The sequence below is a fragment of the Meles meles genome, chromosome 16 (genome assembly GCF_922984935.1).
Source record: "Meles meles chromosome 16, mMelMel3.1 paternal haplotype, whole genome shotgun sequence".
NCBI lineage: Eukaryota > Metazoa > Chordata > Mammalia > Carnivora > Mustelidae > Meles > Meles meles.
The window spans coordinates 14,005,677-14,029,209 of record NC_060081.1 but is presented as its reverse complement, the minus strand read 5'-3'; the positions used below and the strand labels follow the sequence as shown (position 1 = coordinate 14,029,209).

Genomic DNA, 23,533 nt, shown 5'->3' with positions numbered 1-23,533 from the left:
GTTATTTAGCTTCTGCTAATAACAAGGAACTCTTTTTTGTCCCCCAATTTTATTTAATCTCTTTACCAAATTGTACCTTGTATTTAATTTATTTTTATGATTTTAGGGAAAAAAAGATGAAAAACTTGGTTTATTGGTCTACAAAACGAGGAATGAGGACATATCTACTGCCTCTTCAGGTTCATCATGAAGATCCAGAATATCTTAAAGTCCTGGAATTTCTTCCTTCTTTTTAGCAACCATATTTATCTATAACCAAGCACAATACATGACTTCTGAGTTTTTTCTCTAATCTATTTGTTCATATCAAAGATATCATACATATCATACATATCAGAGTATGAGCTGAAATAACTTCCATTAATGTAATAGAACAAAATTACATAGATAAGAACTATTCCACAAAATCCAAGCTGAGTTGTGTCCAAGTGTATAGATGTGGCCAACAGAGAAGTTTGCGTTAGAAAGCACAATTAAGGAGTAACAATACTCAGTGGACAAAACAAATGACAACCTAATAAATAATAAGTAAGGATTTAAATGAAATACACAAAGCCTTTGAACTAAGATTAAGTCTATAGCCATGAAAATGTTATTGTGACAAATTGTGTAGGTAGGATTATGAGGTAATCCATATTTAAGTTGACTTTGTTGACCATGTTTCTTTCTCAGCTTAAACTTAAGGGTTAATTAAATATCACTGGGGGGGCCTGGGTGGCTTATTTGGTTAAGCATCTGACGCTTTTTTTTTTTTATGTTCAGTTAGCCACAGTACAGTACATAATTAGTTTTTGATGTAGTATTCAGTGATTCATTGGTTAAGTATAATACCCAGTTCTCATCACAGCATGTGCCCTCCTCAATAACCCATCACCCTGTTACCCAACTCTTGATCTCAGATCAGGTTTTGATCTCAGGATCACCAGCTGCTCTCCATGTTGGGTGTGGAGCCTACATGAAAATAAGTAAAATAAAATAAATCATTGAATAAAAGTAGTCAAAAAGTACAAACTTCTAATTATAACATAAATAAGCACCAGGAATGTAACATACCACATGATATATTATATATCACTATATATATATATATACACACACACATATATATATCACCATATTCCACTGTCACTGACACTGCTCTATGTTATATTTAAATGACAGTTGAGAGAGAAGTAGATCTAAGAGTTCTCATCACAAGGGAAAAAGCATTTCTTTTGTTGTACCTATCTGAGAGGCCTCCATATTAATACCTCCATCATATTGGAGGTTAGGTTTCAACATATGAAACCTAAGGGAACCCAAGAGCTCATTCTAGAGCAACCTACAAGCCAAGGAAAGAGGAACAGAAGGAGGATAGAGGGGAAAAGTGGAGAGGAGGAAGCTTAGTTCTGATCCTTGGGGGTAAGTGAGGGTGGAGCCTGGGATCATGAGTAAAGGGACAAGGGGAAGAGTGAACGTGGCTGGACAGGAAGAAGAGTGAGGAGAGCTGGAGACAAGGTGGCCTTGAAGACCACATAGCTCAGGCAACACTGCTCCCAGTCAAGAGTAGCCTTTGCTCACCGAGAGAGAGAAGAACAAGACAAGTTTTGGAAATATAATGAAGGGACAAGCACTCTCTACTTATTTTTACTTGCTCCATTGTACCTCAGATGTCTTGAGAATTAAAGGCTGACCATACAAACTAGTAAGTCTATAAAAGAAGTGAATTATGGTGTGGTGCATACATCATGAATGCTGGAACACTGAATAGAAATTAAAATAAAATGAAAAAAATTGTGTCTTAAGCACTATATCAATTTATCTATCTATACAAATTATAACACATTAAGTAATAAAATGCAATATTAGATCTTTTACATATTCAAAATTCCCAAAGCTGACAATCATCTATCTCCCAGATCATCTCCATGACCTTGAATTCCATTAACCTGAATGGCAAGCTGGCTTCCGTGTTGTTCGGTCACCAGACTAATGCAGACGTGCTGGTTTGGTTTCAGCAAGGTATCTCATAAAGCTCGAAGAAGTTCGTGTGAGTTGAGCTCAGCCTGTAAGTGGCTGGTAAAAAAGTGAGATTTCCTTCTGAAGGTTTTGCACAACAAATACAAAGCCAAACTTGATAAATAAATAAGAGTCCCAAAGTGTAAAGAACTTTCTGAAAGATTGTGGTTCCCGTTCCACACTTTATATGCTTGCCTTCAAGTTAGAAGCTATAGCAGAGTTTAAAGACTTCATGTCTTTAAGTGTGGAGTTCTTTATTTAACACTGAATCCCATCTCTTATAAGTAAATATGTTAATAAAATTCTTGTAACAATTTCCAAAGTTTATAAGAAGTGAGCTTGCGGATGGCTACTTAGTGAAGTTCAGCAAAGACAGAATAGATCTTATTGAGAAAATGAAGAGGAAAGCAATCACTCCCTCCTTTTTTCTCATGCACCAGATCCCAGATATACCTTTGGAACAGCTGAAGCAGATGCCCTTTGAGTTTTCAAATTCAGCAAAGTTGGGATGGACGTTATTTCCTCTCCTCTATTATTGCTGGTATGTCAGTTTCCCCATCATTTTTGGTCAGGTATCATAGTCAAGTGACCATTACATCATTTCCTTTTTCTCCAACTATTCCTTGGACACCAGTGACTAGTCCAGTGGTCTCCAAAGTGGGGTGCATGATCTCTGAAATGGGGAAACATAAGATGACCCGTTTCGGGGGAGTTATATCTTTACCTACAAAAACTGACATGGGAACACAGTGACAGGTATGAATTTTATCTTCTACATGCCCAATTTTTAAACTTCATACTTCTTCCTTTTTTAAGAATCAAAAGATTCCTAAGTCATTTGCTGCCTTAAATGACTGCTGTCTCTGTATGTACACAATTTTGCTAGTATATGGGGATTGGATTGGGGCACGTGGTTTAATCACATGAACCTCAGGAATTCGAGGTAAAATATTTCTTCTGCATAGCTATTTAAACATTAGGCTTAGTCTGTTTTGTAATGAAAGGTTTATTAAAGGAATTTCTGGCATGAAGAAACAGAAGACAGAAGAGTGCAGGGGAGAATTTCGGTCAGAACTTAGAAGTTCTCAACCAGTCATTGTGAAGCAGTTACTTAGGCGTGAATCAGCCTGAATACCTACTTCTCCTCCTCATCCTGCTCAAGAGAAAGGAAACTGAGCTGTTCTGTGAGGAATTATCGGAACCATAAAGTGGAAAATCCCCACATGTATGATCCTGCATTTCCAATTCGAGAAATCTACTTTAAGGAAATAATTGAAAAATGAGGCAAGTATTAACATATACACATGCTTATAGAAAAATATATTAAAAAACAAAAAGGAGAAAAAACTTAAACACCCCCAAACAGGAAGGATATCGGTCATATTCATGCTGATATATCTGTTCAGTCGATACATGGACTATGGTGCAGCCTTTAACACTGATGCTGTGTTAAAAAAAATATATATATGAAAGCATAGAAAATTACTCTTGATATGGAGTTCAGTTAAGAACTAATGATCACACAGCACCTGGGTGGCTCAGTTGTTAAGCGTTTGCCTTCAGCTCAGGTCATGGTTCACGGTCCTGGGGTCGAGCCCTGTATCCAACTGTCCGCTCATCAGGAAGCCTGCTTCTCCCTCTCCTACTCCCCCTGCTTGTGTTCCTTCTCTTGCTCTCTTTCTGTCAAGTAAATAAATAAATGAAATCTTCAAAACAAACAAACAAAAACTAATGATCAAATGATTTACCCTGACACTGATATTTAGAGATTTAAGGAGAATAATTATAAAGACTTGGACAAAAATCCACCCAATTCATCAGCTGTCATAATCTTTGGGTAGCAGGGTCATTTGTACATTCAATTTATGTATTGTATATGTGAAGATTTTATTTATTATAATGAGTGTGTCCTGCATTTACAATCAGTAAAGGAACTACAAAACAGTTAAAAATGAGAGAAAATGATGAAGCAAGTTGGCAGTAGGCCACAGGGCTGCTGGTTCCTCTGGTGAGTTGCGGTTACCATGTTACTGAGAGAAGGGACGGGCTATCCTCATCTTCACAGCCACCCAGTCAGTCCACTGCTGACTCCTTTTTTTTTTTTTTTAATAAGATTGCATTTATTTATTTGACTGACAGAGATCATAAGTAGACAGAGAGGGAGGCAGAGAAAGAGGCAGACTCCCCACTGAGCTGAAAGCCGGATGCAGGGCTAGATCCCAGGACCTTGAGTTCATGATCAGAACCAAAGGCAGAGGCTTAACCCACTGAGCCACCCAGGCGCCCCTGCTTCCTCCTTTCAGAAAAGATAGACGTTTCTCTGTGAGGAAGTGTGGCCTTTTCCAGATACATACCTGCCTTTTGCAACTTTTCAGAAAACCGTCTCAAAGCCACAGAAATAACCTCTAAGCACGGCGGAGTGGCAAGATCTGTACTCGCACGAATGCCCGACGAGGCACTGCACTTAGGGGACCCAATTAAGAACATGTAAATGTGATTTTTCTGCCAGCGAGTCCAGAGCCCCAGTAGCCCGCAGGGCAAGGCAATGCAGCCCAAGTGGGAAGGGGCGGGCACTGTGCATGCTCATGCACTCGCTCTTACCACCGACATTTTCTTCTACTTAAAATCCACAGGTTCATAAATAATCTGCTTTGATGAAGCAGTGAGAGCCATCTTGAGTCCGACCGGAGAGTTTCGGCTTTATTTTTATTTTTAACTTTTTTACGGAACTGTACTGCACACGCGATGTTGCATTAGTTTCGGGCGAGCGGCGCAGGCATTGGGCGATTCCGTACACCCCTCAGCACTCGCCGCGGTGAGCGCAGTCGCCAGCTGTCCCTGGCGTGTCCTTGCAATATCACTGACGGCCTCCCTGTGTTCTACTTCTCATTCATACGGCTTGTGTACTTCACGACTGAATTTATGCCTTTCGTGCCCCTTCTGTTGCCTGTTTTGGATATAAAAAATACATTTAGTCACATTCTTGCAATTTGCTGTTACTCAGATTGAGCCCCTGTCTTCACGCGGGGCGTCTGGAAGGCTCTCCACGCCGGCTGCCGCAGAGCGGGCGCGTTCAGCTCGGCCGCCGCGGAACAGGCGCAGTGGGGAGCCTGGCCCCTGTCCTCCACCCCGCTCCGCGTCTGTCACGCTCCGGGAAGGAGACAGAGGAATTCTCCTTGCTGCCTGTCGACCCAGGGTCTCACACTCCTGCGGCTGTCGGGGATGAACAAATGAAAGTTTTCTGCAATTTTCTGTCACAGGCAGCCTTGGGATATCCTTGGCCACCTCATTTCCCCTGACATTCAATTTCCCATCATCAGTCTCGCCTGCTTTTGCCGGCCTTCTCCACAAAAAGGGCCTTTGCGGGGGCTTTCACGTGGGGTGGGGCAGTGCAGGGGCGGGGCGCCACCTGTGATCAATTTCTTACCAGAGGTAATACCTATTGAGACCGTAGAGACACTGCACGTTTGCTTTTTCCTTCAAGGGCGTCTTTGGGCCTCTCACATGCGCTTTCATTCCGTGAGTGTCTCAGACATGCACACGGACACGCACAGACATTACAGGTGTTGGGTCCCCCCAAAACTGGGTACCCCAATAATGGGTCCGTGATTAAAGGAGCGAGACTGATATAAGGCGAAAGTCAAGCAAAGCTTTATTTCGCACCAAGCATCAAGAATCTAACCGATCGGGGCCGCACAGGTTACAAGAGAGGGCGACCCTTCTCTTGTTTCACAGACTAGCTTTTAAGGGCAAAGGCCATGCGGTTGGGCCTGGCCACGCACAGGTGGCCAATGAAAGTGTAACACACAGGAAACTCCACAGTGATGCTAGGTGACCAATTGAATTACAATTTACCTGAGTAGACATTTGAACCAGCCTATTACACCTTGATTAGGATTGGCGCCAAAAAGGCTCCCAGAGGGCGGGGGTCCCTACTCCTTGGTAGCTAAGGACAGTATGCAACCCCCCACTGATCGGATGTTTCCACCTGGTCTGACCCACCCTGGTGTCTGGGCTTTGTTACCTGGAGCTGGTTTCCGGAACTTGTCTCCAAGTAAATCCCCTGGGGGAAGGGGGGCAGGGACAGTTTCTAAATAGGTCCTTACAACAGGCATGATCACCTCCCTGGAAATAAAACATTTCAAAGGATTTTTCCTCCCTTTCTTCAGGTGAAGTCCTTCATCATCTTCCTGCCTAGTAATGCCCACGTCTTTTCCCATTTTATCTGTAAATCCACCCCTTCATCTGTGGATCGTTCATCTTTAGGGATCAGGATTGCTTTAAGGATCAGAAAGCAGATGTCATAGACACGGCGCTCCTTTGAAAAGTGACGAACAGTCTACGGGGAACAGTGGGTTGGCATCGTTAGCTCATAGTTTCCACAGTCGGTGCTTCTTGCCTGGTGTTAGAGCGCAGTGAGGGATTCTCCTCCTGCTGTCCTTCATCGGACTGCCGCCTAATCAGGAAATGTAGGAAGGTGAGAAAGCAGTCTAACTCACATTAAGCATGGTGTATACTTTCTGTCCTTCTTGGAATCCTATGATGGAAATACGATTAACTTTTCTACCGGTGAAGACCCTATGGCCCAGGATAGGAAGGCCAGAGCCAGAACATAGCAGGGTGTAAAAGGGTATGATAATTTCTCTGCAGTTTTTCCACTTATTCTGGACAATGCTTCTCGAAGAGCCGGGTAGGTTACTTCTGGGATCCCCCCTTATGGTGTATGCATACGTGTATCGAGGTGTTTCTATAGTGGAGGCAACTGGACAGCTTCCCATTGTCTTTTCTCTTGACAGTAACCTTACCCAAGTATTTTAATTCTTGGGTGGGCTGGAAACATTTTTTGCTGACGCAGGGTAAGAAAAAGATTCTGCCTCTACCCTCTTAGGTCCAGTGGCTGGGGCCAGTGAACCAACCTGTTAAAAGACAAAAGAACTGGAGAAAGAAAACAATTGTTTATTTATGCATGCAAAGTATATACACATGGGAGAATCTGAGTGATGAGTAACGCAAAGGGGTGGTTAGAATTTGGAGCTTAGATATTATCTCAGGAAAAGGCAATAAATTTGTGAAGGGGTGAAAAGACAAAAGAAAGGGGATTTGGGCTTCTTGGGGGTGGTAAGTCGTCGGAAGGTAAATATATGGGGAAACAAATGGAAGACAAGGGGCATTTTTTAGTAAGTACTTTTTTTTTGTTTTTTTGTTTTTTGGATTTTTTTTTTTTTATTATGAATCCAACTGAGTGCCAGCTTTCTGTCTCCAGTACTAATGGCTATTCTCCTCCTGAGGGAAAGAGGAGGAGGAACACCTTCACAAAGGGAAATTTATGCCCTGCTTTTAGGTGGAAAGAGGGAGGATGGAGAGTTTTCCTGTGTCCACCATTTCTCAACTGCCTTCAGCTCAAGATAATCCTTATGCCAAAGTGATGTATTTTGAGACGGCATGTTCTAATCCCCTTCACTGCTTCTCAAATTCTGAAAAGAGAGAAAGAGCCTAAGTAATACTGAGGGTCCTGAGGGCCCTTTAGCCACAGAATGTTTTGCAAATCCATGGCACGAGATACCAGCAAAGCATAAAAAGGACAACAGGATGACACCCTCTATATTCATGGGGGCTTTATTTTCAAGCTGCTATTATGAAAGTATTACTTGGACATTGACCAAAGTAATGTTTTGTTAATAATGTGTTCTGATAGAAATATGTAGGTTTTCCTGATCAAAGTAAATATTTTAACTTTTTTTTAAAAATATATTTATTTATTTATTTGACAGGCAGAGATCACAAGTAGGCAGAGAGTCAGGCAGAGAGAGAGAGAGAGAAGGAAGCAGGCTCCCTGCAGAGCAGAGCCCAAGGTGGTGCTCGATCCCAGGACCCTGGGATCATGACCTGAGCCAAAGGCAGAGACTTTAACCCACCAAGCCACCCAGGCGCCCCTAAATATTTTAACTTTGTATGTCCCCTTAAGGGACCTGGGAATTCTGAAGTATATGATATACTACATTTACATGTGATACAAATTTTTTTTTTTAAATATTTTGGTCCATTTAATGTGCTTTTAAAAAATATTTTCTTTTCTTTCTTTTTTTTTAAGATTTTATTTATTTATTTGACAGAGAGAGAGATCACAAGTAGGCAAAGAGGCAGACAGAGGGAGAGGGGGAAGCAAGCCCCCTGCTGAGCAGAGAGCCTGATGCAGGGCTTGATCCCAGGACCCTGAGATCATGAACTGAGCCAAAGGCAGAGGCTTAACTCACTGAACCACCCAGGCACCCCCCAAAATATTTTCACCCTGTACTTCGTTAGGTACATTATCTATGATCCCTCTCCCCAGAAAAGAAGAAAGAAAAATTCAGCTTAGATTTTCTTTGCTCCTTCTCTTTCTCAAAGGCTTAATTTATAAATGCTTAGTGGAGGAGCAATTGATTTAAATATTAACATACAAAGAACATGTACTAAAAGAGATAATTATGTCAAGATCGACTAAGCAGAATTCTCTATTAATGAGACATTAAAGTATACTCTGCTTTTTTGACAAAAACGTTATCTTGAAAGAAAAGAAATTGAGAGCAAGGCATTGAGGAAAAAAATTCAGAATACAAAATGGACTAATGACCAGAGCAGCCCCTGACTATTTATATCCTCCTATCTATTTCAAATTCCCTGATGATGACCAGAATCACTTTGTCTTTTTCCTACGCTGGACTCTAAACTCCTTGGCCCTGGGATGTGTTAAGTCCTCTAGACTCAAGCCACAACACAGTGTCTGGCTCACAGTAGGTTTTAGGAATGAATTCGTAGCAAAATGATGATCCAGAGATCCTGACTCTCATTCACCTAAAAAAGATAAGTCAGTTCTGTAAGTTACCAGCTTGACTACGGTAGGTGGGTATATATCCCTGTAAGGAAAACAGTCATCAGGTGCCTGGGTGTCTCAGTGGGTTAAAGCCTCTGCCTTCGGCTCAGGTCATGGTCCCAGTGTCCTGGGATTGAGTCCCGCATCAGGCTCTCTGCTCAGTGGGGAGCCTGCTTCCTCCTCTTTCTCTGCCTGCTTCTCTGCCTGCTTGTGATCTCTGTCAAATAAATAAATAAAATCTTTAAAAAAAAAAAAAATGGAAAACAGTCACCAATCATACTACTCTGGGGGGAGTCCCAGGGACGGAGGGCCTGATGCTCTCCTGTAATCTTCCCTGATTACACCAATGGTTCTTAGCCATTTTCACCTTCATTGCCAAGGGCTCTACCTACCTCTGGGGAATGTCATGGCTCCTGATGGCAATGGATCTCAATGAGGAATGGGGTGCATTTGCGTATGCACTTTGGGGGGATTCTCTTGCAGTAAAAGAAGTCATTAAATACTCAAGCTTTAGACTTGAAGTGCTAAGCTCTGCTCTGCTAACTACCAGCTTGTTTAGGTTTCAATTAACCTTTCTGTGCCTGATTGTCAACAGGGAAATGGCAGTAGTAACTGTGAATACTGTTGACCCTGGGGCAATGTGGGCTTAACTGCTTAGGTCCACTTACTGTGGATTTTTTTCCCCCCAAAAATACAATACAGTGCTATTTCCTCCCCCCCCCCTTATCAATTTCTCAATAAGATTTTCTTTTCTCTGGCTTACTTTATCATAGGAATACAGTTTATAATACATATACAAAGTATGTGCCAATCAGCTGTTTCTGTGATCGGTAAGGTTTCCGGTCAACAGTAGGGTATTAGTAATTAAATTTCAGGGAGTCGAAAGTTATCCATGAATTTTTGACTATGGGGGGACTGGCGCCTCTGAGCTCTGAGTTGTTCAAAGGTCACTTATTTACCACAATGTTGGTGTAGAGATAAAAGAGGCTACGGCTTCTAAAGTGCCTGACACACATACGTGTTGATTTCCACGTCCACGTAAGGAATCATTCCTACACACTGACTATCAACATAACGATCATTGATTTCCCCCTCAGCTAATCCTCGGTGACTGGACAGCCGTGGTGAGAAGTTCCGCAGCAGGGTCGCCGATGCTCCAATGAGCATATTGTTACTAAACATCTGATCACATTTTGGGTTTGTTCCTTTGGCTGCATTTTCGGACACAGTCTTCCTAAGCTGAAACTCACCACCATTCCAAAAGCTGCTTTCCAAAATTTTGTCTGATTAATCCTCTAACCAGAGACCCTCAGCTTTAATGAATCCTTACTGTATTCTCTATTTTTCCTTTATCTAAAGTAGAAAGTATTCTACATGGAAATGTGAAAAAAAATGTAAAATTGAGGCATAAAGTCTATTACACTCTCTCTGAGACTGAGCAGGGGTGATTAGCAGCACCTATCAGGCTGAGCAGTGGACTTGGGTCAAGGTGACCCACCCCACAGACTGCGCAGTGGGAGGACCTAACAGATGGCCCCATCCATCTCCCTACCCAGAGTAAGAACATCCTTTGATCCATAGCACTTCCTGATTCTAGGTATTTTCTTTTCCTTCCATCTTAACTTTATCTTTGGACCAATTCCTTCAAAGAGAGCCTAGTGTTTCTGCCCCAAAGTCAGATGAAACTCCTTGTTTCTTGTGTTTAGATGAATAAAAAGGGCAAATGTAATTTAAAGAACTGTTGACCTTCTTTGTTGTTTGCACAAATTATTTTCATCTTTCTGTGTGCTTGCAGCTAACGTGGTATTAAGAAAAAAAAGGAAAAGGCAAGAGCTATATTTTTTATCTCACTGGAGTATCCCCATTGCAATACTTCATATATTTGCCTGCCGAGAAAATGCACTATGGTTCTTCATGAGAGGAATGAAGATTTATATGCTTTGTCTTTTTCCTGTGCACACCAATTCCAGCTCATGGATTCAATAAGCTACAATAGTTAGAAGGTTTAGAAATGGTCAGCTGGAGGCAACAGATGATTTCTGAATTCAATCAAAAGATGAGCCAGTTGGAGGTGCTTAGAGCTTTCCAAAGCCTATACACGCTTCCTTACATTGTGCTGAGCTGATGGAATAATTTCTCTCAAACCTAGTAGTCCTCCTGAAGACTTATGCCCTGGAGAGCCCCAAAACCCATTCATAATGCATTATGAGGCTAACTTATAAATGAACAAGCCCTGCTTCTAAGACCTGGCAGTCAGGTGTAATGGCATGGTGCCTGGAGATCCAGGATGAAGTTAGCACAAGGCTTTAGTTCATAATCATAAGATGACATCAGCTCACTTTGTTTTTGTGTCAGTGGTTTGATAATCAGGTTTTTTTGTTCCAAGTGGTGCTCTCATGGAGAAACGGGCAATCAATCATTTTGTCTGCTCTCTTGTCTGACACCTATTGGTACCTTGAATATGCAATTTCCTTGAATAGCCCCGTATCTAGACACAGAGACTAGTTGCCTTTCTTGCTCCCTGAGTATTCACAGATCTGTCGGGCTTGGTGGATCAAAAGGACAGTGTGAAGAGACAGGGGAGGGCTGAGTCCACTTTGCAAATCAGGGAGATCAGGTCACAAAGTGAGGGAACGCTGCTCTGATAGTGAAGGTGAGTGAGTGGTGTGAGTTCCTCATATTTCAGTGAGGTTGTTGATGACTTATTCATGCCTTCACTAAGCTAGGTGGTTCCCTATTGTTCATCATGCAGAACATATTGAACCTGTAAAGATTTATCAAGTCCAGTTTAGTTCGATGAACATTTACTGTGTATCTGATATATGCAAAGTGTTCTTTAGGCTTCCAGACAGGAATTCAGTGATGATGAGAAAGCAGAACTCATTCTCAGGTTGCCCCCTGCCGAGGCAGTGGAACAGATTTGTGTGTACACCTGAAGGAGGAGGTGGTAAAGCCTCATGAAAGGGCATGAAGAGGTGGAGAGGAAAGAGTTCACATAGGACCAGAAAAACTCTATGAGGAGATCGAGTTTCAAATACAGTGATAGATACACCACCTTGCACAGTGACCAACATGCCACACTGTACAGTGACCTACATACCACACTACAGGGTGAGCTACACCCCACACTATATGGTGAAATACACACCATGCTACACAGTGACTTACACACTAAATGGTGATGACCTACACTATTATAGAAAATGCCCTGTCTCGATGAGGGGTGAACGTTAGAAAGATGTAATCGTCTAACTTTGCATATAAAAATAATTTACTTCTGTTTGCTTCTGTGTCTCCTTCTTCCCTTTTCTTGCAAACGATGCAGATGACTCTTAATCCTTTATTTAAATTAGCTGGAAAAAAAAGAAATTACATTTCAGCCAAGATTTTGTTTTCCCAAGAAAGGGAATAAAATGGGGGAATGCACTGCATATTTTAATGGAGACTCATTTCTGAAAGTGGCTTGAACTCTCCATATTAAGCTTTCAGATAAAGTTTTGGTTGGCATTTGAAGTTTGCGGTTTGTGTGGAAAACTTTAAATTGAGTGGGCCGGAATTTTATTTTCCTTCGACCACAACTTTTTGTAGCTGGAGCGCACTGTGTATTCACACCTGTGCTCTGCTGACACGTTTGCTATTTTTAAATCAAATCTAATTACATTTCATCCTTTTTATATCCTACATTTTAAAACTGTAAGATGTGGTTTGATTTTACGGGGCTTTAAATGCTATACAGATAGAGGATGACTATAAAATAGGAAGACTGTTGTTTTGGAGTAGTTTATAAAAATTATGGCCATTCATTACCCTTAAATCACAAAAGCCTCATCCTCATCAGAAACTATTTTTAGGCGCACCTGGGTGGCTCAGTCATTAAGCCTCTGCCTTCAGCTCACGTCATGATCTCAGGGTCCTGGGATCAAGCCCCACATAGGGCTCTCTGCTTGGTGGGAAGCCTGCTTCTCCCTCTCTCACTACCCTGCTTGTGTTCCCTCTTTCGCTGTCTCTCTCTGTGAAATAAATACATAAAATCTTCAAAAAAAAAAAAAAAAGAAAAGAAAAGAAAAGAAATGAAACTATTTTTAGAGATGTCATTATGTCCCCTACTCAGTACTGGACACCAGGAGTTTGGAACTGCCTTCAAGGATATTATCCTCCATTTCAAGATACAAGAAAGAAAATGATGTGGCTCCAGGCTCCCTATGACATGAGTGACAGGAGCAGAGTAGGGGAGGTGAGAGGGGCAGACAGGCCACTGGTCTGGCAGGGGTGATGATATGGCATGTGTTGGGCAGGAAAATGGAAAATTCCCAAACCTTCGTCTTGATTTTGCTGTGAACCCTAAAGTGCTCTTAAAAAACAAACGAACGGGCAAACAACAAATCCCATCTTTAAAAAAAACCAATTTCACAAAAAGTTTCCATGTTTCACAACCACTCATTGCCCTTCCAGGAGATCAAGTCACTAATTCCTTCTTTCCTTCCAGAGGATATCATGTGCACATGTAAGCATTGTCCCCTCTTCCCTTCCAACATAAAGATAGAATGCGCTACCCAGTACTTGACCATTGGCTTTTTAAAAATTGTTTATTTTTACTTCATATACTTGAAGTTAATATGAATATTAGTTTAAATAATGTCTTCAATCTTTTTTAAATTTTTTTGAGGAGTGGGTGTTTGCACATTATTTCATAGCATGGATAACCCAAACTGAAAATATATTTAACCGTCCTCCCTTTGAAGAGAATTTAGGCTGTTTAAAATCTTTGATAGTACAAACCACACTGCAAAGGCTATTATTTGAACCATGCACAACGAAACCCAGAGGACTATTTTGTTGAGGTTGGGTTGTTGTTTTTCCTAAACAGGTCAGATAACATGACCCTCAGCTCACTCAATCCATTGCCTGTTTTAGAAAGACAATTATCATATGATCTCCCTGATATGAGGAATTTGAGAGGCAAAGTGGGGAGTTTGGGGGTTAGGGAAGGAAAAAATGAAAAAAAAAATGGGATCAGGAGGGAGACAAACCATAAGAGACTCTTAATCTCACAAAACAAACTGAGGGTTGGGGGGTGGTAGAGGGGTAGGGAGAGGGTGGTGGGGTTATGGACATTGGAGAGGGTATGTGCTATGGTGAGTGCTGTGAAGTGTGTAAACCTGAGGATTCACAGACCTGTACCCCTGGGGCTAATGATACATTATATGTTAATTGAAAAACAAACAAACAAATCTCAATTCCTAAAGCAAGACTTGGTGCTCAGCGGTCCCCCGCCCCCGCCCCCACCCCGAGGTATCTCTCTCCAGTTCCATGTTCTGGCTTCTGCAGTCTGGCCATCACGGCTCCATAGACTCTCCCAGCTCTGAGCCTTTGCTGTCGTCACCACTCAGCCAGCTGCCATGCCTTCCCTCAGCAATCCCCCCTTTCTCCAGGCTCAAAGGGAATCCTTAGTCTTTAAAATAGCAATCACCTTATCTGTGGAGGTTCCCCTGAACCCCGCAAGCAGAATTAAAAACCTTTGCCTCTGCGTTGTACCTCTGTTTCCATGACTGCCATTTTCTTTGTGTGTTGTGGAGAGCCCTTCGTAGGTCTGTTCTTCCAGGGCAGGCCCTGGGTTTGCTATATTGACTCCTCTCTGTGCCGCCACTGTGACTGGTGTACAGTGGCCATGCGGAAAATACGTGTGTGGGAAGCAGAATGGATATGGTTTCCGTGCTTCTTTCTGCACCGTCGCACTTGCCCGGCGTTCGGCTAAGGCTCCCGTGCTCCCAACACGTGAGTGCTATGGGAAGCAAGCACTCAAAAGCGCTGTCTGGAGAGAACTCTGGCTTTGTGGCAGAGTCACCTTATGTCTGTAGATGACTTAGTGTCCCTTATTGTTCATCGTGGGCCACGTATTTTCAGTTCCTTCATCTGCTGTATGTCTGAGCTACCTTTGCTTCCTGCTGCTCTATTTTAACCTTTCCTGCCTAGAAATCGTACCTGCTGTGTGCCCTGACCAGTGACTCCCAGCTACCCTCTTCCTTATCTGCCTAGAATTTGAACCCTTTCTTCACCTTAGTTCTTCTAGATTTATGTTTTCTCATTATGACTTGCCTCTTCTAGTTCTGAAATGTCTAGCTCTCCAAAGTCATCTTCCATTTACCAGGATAAGTCATTTTCGGAAGTCTGATCTTCATTTGGATCTTCAAGATGATAATTTCTCTTTCTATTTGTATTCCTTGTGAATGAGCAGAGATTGGTGTACTTAATGGACAGAATGCTTGGATGGTGCTCAGCCCCACTGTCTAGATCTATAGCTGGATGGCAAGGATACTTGCCCAGTTTCGAGGCTGATCTCTAATGTGAGATCTGCAGTTTCCATGCATGAGCTAGTTGGGGTTAAAGGATCCCCCCTGAAGTCCCTGGGTCTCTCACATTTTGTACAGAAAGAGTTGTCCAAAATCTACAGTTCTCAATATGCATTGCTACCAGGGTTCATCGTTTCCACTTCTGTTGTTATGCTGTATGTGCTGAAATTAAACCTCTCCTAGATCAGAGTCCTGCCACTGGTTTCCTATAGCTCTGGCCCAGTTTTTTTTTTCCTGGATTGTGTTCTTTGAGTAGAGAAAGTCGGTTAGTGTGGGGAGTTGTGAGAGGAACACAGTGGTTCATAGGTGCAAGGAAGCAAGGAAAGCATTTTGACACCATCATCTACTCACAGACCTCAGCATCTTCAGTGGAAACAGAAAACAAAACAAAACAAAACAAACAAACACACACACACAAACAGCCTTAATGAAACAGGAGCAGAATGTTACAGGGAGAATAGATTAGGAAAAAAGTTATAAAGAAGGAGGTTTTGAAGGATGAGTGTAAACTGAAAAGTGGAATCATAAAGTGTCTTACACTGGTTACACTAGTGAACACAAATGAATCCATGGAAATGAAATCATTAAAACGGTGAACACAGACAAAAAATCTTTCAGTTTTCCTATACAAAAAGCGAGCCGTTGGCACATTCTACTTTGGATGACACGTTGGCAGTTTCTTATTAAGCTAAACATAGTCTTGTCATAGGATCCAGCATTTGGACTCCTAGACATTTGCCAAATGAGTTGAAATTTTATGTCCACACAAAACTGGCATTCAAATGTTTAGAGAAGTTTGGTCAAACAATCACCAAAAATGAATACAACCATGATGTCCTTTGATGGATGGATGGATAAACACACTGTGGTCAGACAATGGATTACTATTCAATAATAAAAATAAATGAGCTATCAAGTCATGAAAAGATATGAAATTAAATGCATGCTCAGTGAAAGAAGCCAGGCTGAAACTGCTTCATGCTGTGTAATTCTAAGTGTATAACATTCTGGAAAAAAAGCAGAACCAGAGAAGCAATGAGAAGATCAAGGGTGGCCAGGGGAAGAGGCAAAGTTGAACAGATGAAGCACAGAACATTTTTAGGGCAGCGAATAATTCTGTGTGATACTGTGACTGTGAATATGTAACATTACACATTTTTCAAAACCTGTAGAACTTCACAGAACACAGAATGAAGCTTAATACATGCAGAGTAAAAAATAAAAATCATCCCCAGGAAGGAATGTAGACTGCAGGGAAAACAATATTACTTCATTTTAAAAATGCATGAAACAACCTCACTGAAGGAGAGAATGCTACTTGCTGTCTCTCTTGGATCACTTGCTCTAGGAAAAGCCAGTTGCTGTATCATTGAAGACACTTCAAGCAGCCTTATGGAGAAATCCACCTGATCATGCGGTGATCTTCTGACAATATCTGTTTTGAAGCCAGATATGGAACACCCACAGAAAATATTAATCTTCAATGAGGAAAACAGAGAGGTTTTTTCCCCTGTCTGGAAAAGAACGGGAATGTCCACTCCCAGCACTGTTGTTCAACATAGTACTGGAAATCCTAGCCTCAGCAATCAGACAACAAAAGAAATAAAAGGCATCTAAATTGGCAATGAAGAAGCCGAACTTTCACTCTTCACAGACAACATGATATTCTATGTAGAAAACTCAAAATACTCCACCAACAAATTGCTAGAACAGGAATTCAGCAAAGTCACAGGATTACAAAATCAACACATAGAAGTCTGTTGTATTTCTATACACTATCAATGAAGCAGAAGAATGAGAAATCAAGGAATCGATCCCATTTGCATTACCCCAAAACCCATAAGATGCCTAGGAATAAACCTAACCAAAAAGTGAAGGATCTATGCTCTAAAAACTATAGAACACCTATAGAAGAAATTGAGGAAGACACAAAGAAATGGAAAAACATTCCATGCTCATGCATTGGAAGAAAAAATATTGTTAAAATGTCTATGCTACGCAAAGCAATATACATATTCAATGTAATCCCTATCAAAATAGCACCCAGAATTTTTTATAGAGATAGAACAAACATTTTTAAAGTTTGTATGGAACTAGAAAAGACTCCAAATAACTAAAGGGACGTTAAAAAAGAAAACCAAAGCTGGAGGTGTCACAATGCCTGGCTTCAAGCTCTATCACAAAGCTGCCATCATCAAGGCCGTATGCTATTGGCACAAACACAGACGCAGAGATCAATGGGCCAGAACAGAGACCCCAGAAATGGGCCCTCAACTCTTTAGTCAACTAATATTTGACAAAGTAGGAAGGAATATCCAGTGGAAAAAAAGATAGTCTCTCCTATAAATGGTGCTGGGAAAACTGGACAGCCATGTGCAGAAGAATGAAACTGGACCATTTCCTTACACCATACACAAAAATAGACTCAAAATGGATGAAACACCTAAATGTGAGAGACAAAATCCCAGAAGAGAACACAGGCAGCAACCTCTGTGACCTTGGCCACAGGAAGTTCTTGCTTAGATGCGTCTCCAAAAGCAAGGGAAACAAAGGCAAAAGTGAACTATTGGGACTTCATCAAGATAAAAAGCTTTTGCACAACAAAATAAACAGTCAACAAAACCTAAAGACAACTGACAGAATGGGAGAAGATATTTGCAAATGTCTTATCAAATAAATGCCTAGTATCCAAAATCTATAAAGAAGTTATCAAACTCAACACCCAAAGAACAAATAATCCAATCAAGAAATGGGCAGAGGATATGAACAGACATTTCTCATCCAAATGGCCAACAGACAGATGAAAAAATTCCTCGATATCACTTGACATCAGGGAAATACAAATCAAAACCACAGTGAGATACCACCTCACACCAGTTAGAATGGTTAAAATTAACAAGGGATTTAATCAGGGAATGACAGGTGTTGGTGAGGATGTAGAGAAAGGGGAATGCTCCTACACTGTTGGTGGGAATGCAAGCTGGTCTAGGCACTCTGGAAAACAGTATGGAGGTTCCTCAAAAAGTTGAAAAAAGAGCTATGCTATGACCCAGCAAATGTACTACTAGGTATTTACCCCAAAGATACAAATGCAGTGATCTGGAGGGGCACCTACATTCCAATGTTTATAGCAGCAGTGTCCATAGTAACCAAACTATGGAAAGAGCTCAGATGTCCATGGACAGATGAATACATAAAGAAGATGCAGTATATATATATGGCAGAATATTACTTAGCCATCAAGAGGAATGAAATCTTGCCATTTGCAACAATGTGGATGGAACGAGCAAAGAAATTAGTCAGAAAAAAGACAAATAGCATATGATTTCACTCATATGTGGAATTTAAGAAACAACGTAAATGAATATAGGGGAAAGCTAGGAAAAATAAGATAAGATATAAAAAAGAAAGGGAAGCAAACCATAAAAGACTCTTAACTCTAGGAAACAAACCGAGGGTTGGTGGAGGGGTGGTGGGTGGGGGGAGTGGGGTAACTGGGTGGTGGACATTAAGGAGGCACTTGATGTAATAAGCACTGTGTGTTATGCACAACTGAGGAATCACTAAATTCTACCCCTGAAACTAATAATGCACTGTATGTTAACCAAATTAAATTTAAATAAAAATGTTTTAAAAATAAATTTTACATGACAAGAAAAAATAGTCATTTTGAAAATAGATCTTCTAGCATTCAAATAATTGCAACCTTGGCCAACCTGGTGGAACAGAAACAACCAGTTAAGCTCCTTTCAAATTCCTGACTCACAGAAACTGTTAGATAATAAATGTGTTAAGCAGCTAAAAGACACAGAAAAAGAAGGAGGGGACTGAGGGAGAGGAAGAGAGAAACAGAAGGAGGTAGGGAGCAGGGGATGGAGAGAGAGGAAAAGAGACCAAGCTTTTGAGGAAGAAGTTGATAGATACGGAGGAAGGACCATGGGACTCCAATCCAGAAAAAAGAATAAATACATAAAAATAGAAACCTTCTTGAGCTGTAAAAGTATTCAAATACACTGATTCAAAAAGTTGGCCATATTTGAACCAAAAAAAAGGGGGTGGGATTCCAAGTTTAACCCAAAAGAGAAAGTTAAAAGAGAGAGAGAGAGAGAAAGTCATGCAGGAATCCCAGCAGCCAGAAAACACAACAAAACAAAAACAAAAGGAAACACGTTATTTCTAAGAAATCTGCATGACCTCAGATATTTACAGATATTTACTAAATTACAGCAGAAAAGAAAAGAAAAAAAAATAGTAGGAGGAGTGATGTCAGCAAAATGGCCAAATATCAAGTAACAATAATTTGACATCCTTCCACAGACAAAGGTGCCTCCATGAGATCTGAAAGGCCAAGTAGGAATTTGGAAACCTTGGTGCAGCCCAAGACTAAAGAAGGCCATTTTGAGAAGACGAGGCTCGCAGCCACACCACAGACTGACTACATGCCGTCTGGTTACAGAAAAGGGAACACCACACCCCTGGGAACTTTGCCACAGCCCACTTTGGCTGTGGGTCTGTAAATTCTTTCTTCTCTACTCCTTGGAATGTATTTTTAGGAAATAGTCTCAAACTTATGTTCCATTGGCATTATCGCACAGCATTAGGGAATATCCTTAAAATTAGAATGAGTCATGCCCTTGTAATGATGAGCTCTAAGATTGATGAAGAGGATGGTTTGCTAATGAAATGGAAAGTAGATTAAGTAACATGTCAAATTAATTAGAAGAAGGCAAGATCATGTAGAAAGAGTCAGAGCTCAGCTATATTTATTTTTAGGTGCTTTAAAAATCAACCTGATAGTAACATGTCAAAATCATAGGGGTGGTCATTTTAAGACAGTGGGATATAAGGTGATAATATAAGTTAAGGAACAGGCTAACACACAAGCCAAAAATTCAGTTGTTCAACAAAACAGAAAAGTAATAAAAGCTGGAATGCTCCAGGTGGCTGTGAGAAGTTGTCCTGAGTTAGAAATTTTGTCCTGAGTTAGAATTTGCTCCATATCACTATTTTGTCCTCAGTTCTTGACCATATCTTCCTACTTAGATGGATCGCAACATTTCCTTCTCTGCACATTAGAAAGAGATTCTCCAAAGGATGTGAAAATTTCAGACCTATTTATTTCTCCAATTACAGGCTTTGGCTTTCAGATCAAACCTTATGTTCCTTTCTAAAATTTTAAATCAGTGGTGGGTTTTATTATTTTTTTTATTATTTTTATTTTTTTTAAGATTTTATTTATTTATTTGACAGACAGAGATCACAAGTAGGCAGAGAGCAGGCAGAGAGAGAGAGGAGGAAGCAGGCTCCTTGTCGAGCAGAGAGCCTGATGTGGGGCTCAATCCCAGGACCCTGGGATCATGACCTAAGCCGAAGGCAGAGGCTTTAACCTGCTGAGCCACCCAGGTGCCCCGAGTGGTGGGTTTTAAAATGTTGCTAATTACCAGAGGCAAAAACAACAACAAGTCAAAGTGTTGAAAATATTAAAAGTGAGCAATGTGCTTACAAAAAAGTGTTTTCAACTGAATTTCTCAGCTAACGACAATGACAATGTGGGTGTTGTGTAGTTGACTATTTTAACTGACAAACACATATGACGCAGTGGCACATGAAACACAAGGAGGCAGATGAAATATCAAAGCTATTGAGTGGAAAACACTGGGCATGAATGGGATGGTTTTATAACTGGTAGAAAATGTCCACTTAGGGACAAGATAATTGCTCTGTCAATCTAGATCCTGCGGATTTAATAGTCTACTTGGGTATTTTTGTTGCTGTGATATTCCCACCTCTAGGATTATGGCAACGACTTTTGAGTAAATAGAACCACTTAATAATTTTATATTAGAGGTCACTAATGGCAGCCATTTATGGACACAGCATTGCCTCAAGCTTAAAATGAGTGAGTAATAAAGCTAATAATAATGGCTAATGCTATGGGTCAGGGATATTTGAAAAGCATTACCTATGTCAATTAAATCCTCACAACAGTCCTCTGAGAGAGGTACTATTATTACCCACATCTTATAGATGAAAAAAAAATCACTGTTAAATTGCTTTAATACTCTTTCTAGGTTCATGTGTGTTTTAGAAGCACAGTGAGGGTGTGTGTGTATGTACTGTGTGTGTGTGTGTGTGTGTGTGTGTGTGTGCTCCTGTTACAGAATATTAGCAGAAAGTAGATTGCAAGAAGAAGCAAATACAATTGACCCTCGAACAACAGGGGAATGAGGGGCATGGAATCTAATCAAATATCTGAATATAATTTTTGACTCTCCACAAGCTTAACTGCTAATAGACTACTGTTGACTAGAAGCCTTACTGATAAAATAAACAGTAGATCAACATACATTTTGTATATTATATATATATTATATTCTGTATTCTTTTTTTATTGTGTTATGGAAGTCACCACACAACACATCATAAGCTTTTGATATAGAGTTCCCAGATTCGTTGTGTACGTGTAACACTGAGTGCTCCATGCAATATGAGCCCTCCTTATACCCACCACCAGGCTCACCCATCCCCCACACCCCTAAAACCATCAGTTTGTTTCTCAGAGTCCACAGTCTCTCATGGTTCATCTCCCCCTCTGATTTCCACCTCCCTTCACTTTTCCTTTCCTTCTCCTAATGTCCTCCATGTTATTCCTTATGTTCCACAAGAAGTGAAACCATATGATATTTGACTTTCTCTGCTTGACATATTTCACTCAGCATCATCTTCTCCAGTCCTGTCCATGTTGCTACAAAAGTAAGGTATTCAGCGTAATAGTCCATTGTATATACTGTATTCTTATAATAAAGTAAGCTAGATCGCTTCTTGGCCTTCTGACTAAAGTCAAGGGTAGTGTCTGTTCTTATAAGTTTAATAGCTGAAAAGCCCTCAATCCAAGGACAATATACTACCTGAATTTTTGGAACAAGGAGATGGAATTGGAACTTATTACTCTGTCTGCCCTATACATTGACCTGGTATTTCAATACTTTTGGGAATGGTGCACCTTCATCAGGGGCTTTAAAAAAAAAAAGTAAGCTAGAGATAAAATAAAATGTTATTTACAGTACTGTCCTATCTTTAGCTCTACCGTAAATTTACATCAGTTGTCTGTAAGATGAATCGTCTATTCGTACCCGCATCGGTATTGTCTTACTATGATACAAAACACCATAGATGGTGCATGTATTTTTAGTACTGGGCATCAAAAATGCAAACACAATGTACAGTATTTGTGTGCCTAAATTTTGATAAATTTTACCTTTTTATAATAGATTGTAGATATTTTATGTTATTATGATAAAATAGAATCACATCTGTATATATTTTATGTATTTGTGATACCCTTTTTCTTAATTTTTCAACACTTATAAGCTATGTGTTTCATCTGCAAGATTTTTCAAACTGTCACAAATATCCAAAAAATTTTCCAGTATATTTATTTTAAAAATTTGCTTTTAGGTAGACCCACACAGGTCAAACCCATGTTGTTCAAGGGTCAAATGTAGTTGGAGAAATGTCCCCAGGATGTCGGTTACACACCCAAAACTGTGATTGCATGCTTGAGGAACCTTCTGGTAGAGGGGGTAGATGGATTATGAGGAACAATAGGCCAGGAATTGGCTTTGGCTTTGTTCAGAAATTAAAACTTATGTCTTCTGGAAAGGAAGAGCATTCTGGTACTAATAATAATAAAGGAGAAAGAAAAGGAGAAACGGAGGGGAAAGAAGGGTCAGTGATAGCTAACATTCACTGAGTGCCTCCAGGGGACGTGACATGCTTGTGTTACATTTTTGCATTTACAGATAAGGAAACAGCACAGAGACAGAAGGACACCAGTGAAGCTATGGCCGGGAAGTGTTCAAGCAGGGACTCCCACCCAGGCATCCTAACCTTTAGATAGAACACTTCTGAACACATGGAGGTGTTAGTGAAAGGTGCAAGTGAACAGGCAAGGACGTAGCTCAACACTTAACTCTGCATAAAGCCTTCCTCTGCCTTCCCACACCTGATGGTCCCCTCCCTTTGGGCCCGCACAGGACTGTGCCCTTGTAGGCAGGTCCTTGTTTGATCTGACCCTGCATCTTCTCTGTCTGTTTCATGCACGCATAGCTTGTTTTGGGGTTTTTATTTTTTTTATTGTTTTTTGGGTTTTGGGTTTTTGTTTTTGTTTTTGTTTTTAGCTACAGCAAGAGCTTCTGGAAAAACAGGTGTTCTGTTTTCTCCCATTTCTATTTTGTGCTGTGCATCCTTGCTTCGTGTAGTCCTCATTCAACTCTTTCAGAAGGCACAGTGAGGTAAAGCGATGGTAGTCATATGCAGGTTGGGGCAGGGA

At 40.8% G+C, this 23,533-nt stretch overlaps 1 non-coding gene across 1 annotated transcript; it reads left to right on the top strand.

Moving 5' to 3' along the window:
- Positions 1-22,015: 22,015 nt before the first annotated feature.
- On the top strand, positions 22,016-22,209 carry LOC123927370. The gene has a single exon (XR_006815449.1). It is a non-coding gene; the product is annotated as a U2 spliceosomal RNA (small nuclear RNA).
- Positions 22,210-23,533: the final 1,324 nt, after the last annotated feature.